Raw genomic sequence first — 1939 nt, 5'->3', positions numbered from 1 at the left:
ATACATTGCACACAGTGATCGGAAGATTTGGCTCTCCTCCAGCACACGCACACACACGAAGCGTGTAAGACGATAGAAACCACGCCCCTTGGTGTACAACCCCGCCTCCTGGTTTGCAGCCACGCCCCCGTGTGTTAGCTGGAGTTTCACTCGAGCCCTGTAGCGCTGCACCACAGGCCCTGGCAGTGCCATTGAACACCTAGGAGTTAGATTCCGGTCTAATAATCAACCGGTCCCGTCACCCCATGATTGGTGTAAGAAGCCAAACATTACCAATATGTTGTAATCCGCCGGCATTCTTCTCTCAGGTCTGTGCTCCGGTTGGACCTGAGCTCGTGTTTCCCTGATAGGACCGTGCGCGGCCGCTGTGTCGGAGAAGGAGGAGTATTCGGCCAGATCCGTAGAGCCGCCGTCGCGCACACCCCGCACCGGGGGACACAGCCTTCTCTCGGGACATGATATTTAGGTCGCAGTAAGGCGGCGCCCGGGCCTTAGTGCCGGAAAAGAGCAGGGAAAGGGAGCAGAAGAGGCGGGGGTGTTCAAAATGGCGGATACTGCGCGAATCCTGCCCGGCTAACACTCAGGAGGACTCTGAGCTTCGCAGCACGGAAATCAGGGCTGACTGTGTGCGGGACTAAGAGCGGACCGGAAACTACCGGGGACAACGTGTATACGGTGAGCGGCCTGTATGGAATACCGGGGCCTGTCAGGCTTGTGTGGCCGGTAATATGGGGGAGGGGGCTGTATGTGGCAGCCCGGTGTGCCATGTATGTGTATTGTTCTGTTCCCGGGATCCATTGTATGGGAGGGGATTTGGGGTGCCCAGGAAATTACCCGGGAGGCAGCAGTTTGCAATTGGGTCTATGGGACATTGAAGTAATAATAATGGGGGTTGGGGCTGCTTCTAAATGTTTTCACAAAATACACCCAACATTCATGTAAAAAAACTGCCTTAATCTTGGGTGAAAGTTTTGTGTGAACTTTGGAGGCCCATTCACATATCAGCATGCATGTGTGCCCATGTGCATTTACATGTTGTGCTGCCCAATCAGAAGGCTCCCAGCTCTGCAGCACATGCATTGTGGCCAGCACAGCTGTAGTAATGCGCTTTACTAACAATGGGGTTTTGGTGTTTTTGCTGCCCATTCAGTTGATTTGATTGGCTCAACCAACACCAGGGCACCAACGTAATAAATAGACCCTTTAGTGGTCATTGGCCCAGGTAGCTTTTCTTCCTAAACCTGCACTGGAGGAATACCTGCAATGGGACCAGGTAGTGCTTTGCTTCTCCACGCATTTAGTACCTTGCCAGCTTTCCGGGTGCCCACATCCTTGCGTTGGTTTTCAAAGCGGAACTGAACCCTGTTGTATTGCGGGCACTGCCATCCACTTCTGATGGCCAACACTGATCTGCGCATGTGGAGCTCATCCATCTACTGATGACCAACCCTAATCTGCACATGTTCACCTCATCCATCTTGTCATGACCAACCCTGATTTGCACATGTTCACCTCGTCCATCTTGTGATGACCAATGCTGATCTGCGCATGTGCGGCTCAGCCATCTTCTGATGACCAGCGCTGATCTGCGCATGTGCACCTCAGCCATCTACTGATGACCAGCGCTGATCTGCGCATGTGCACCTCAGCCATCTACTGATGACCAACCCTGATCTGCGCATGCAACCTCAGCCATCTACTGATGACCAGCGCTGATCTGCTCATGTGCACCTCAGCCATCTACTGATGACCAACCCTGATCTGCACATGCAACCTCAGCCATCTACTGATGACCAGCGCTGATCTGCTCATGTTCAGATCAGCCATCTTCTGATGAACAGAGCTAATCTGCGCATGTGCACCTCATCCATCTTCTGAAGGCCAATGCTGATCTGCGCATGTTCAGATCAGCCATCTTCTGATGACCAGCGCTGATCTG

General features: G+C 53.0%; 1 protein-coding gene across 4 annotated transcripts in view; it reads left to right on the top strand.

The window, feature by feature from the left end:
• The first annotated feature begins 171 nt into the window (after positions 1 to 171).
• Positions 172 to 1939, top strand: part of NCOR1 (nuclear receptor corepressor 1) — an 83336-nt gene continuing 81568 nt past the window's right edge. For 3 of the 4 annotated variants that reach the window (XM_072430997.1, XM_072430990.1, XM_072430984.1), the window contains exon 1: positions 172 to 675. The gene's annotated coding sequence lies outside the window, so the exon portion shown is untranslated. The remainder of the gene's footprint in view (positions 676 to 1939) is intronic. The other variant, XM_072431004.1, reaches the window with a different exon arrangement.

The sequence above is a fragment of the Pyxicephalus adspersus genome, chromosome 1 (genome assembly GCF_032062135.1).
Source record: "Pyxicephalus adspersus chromosome 1, UCB_Pads_2.0, whole genome shotgun sequence".
NCBI lineage: Eukaryota > Metazoa > Chordata > Amphibia > Anura > Pyxicephalidae > Pyxicephalus > Pyxicephalus adspersus.
Note: the sequence above shows the minus strand (reverse complement) of the source record. Positions and strands in the feature narration are given on the sequence as shown.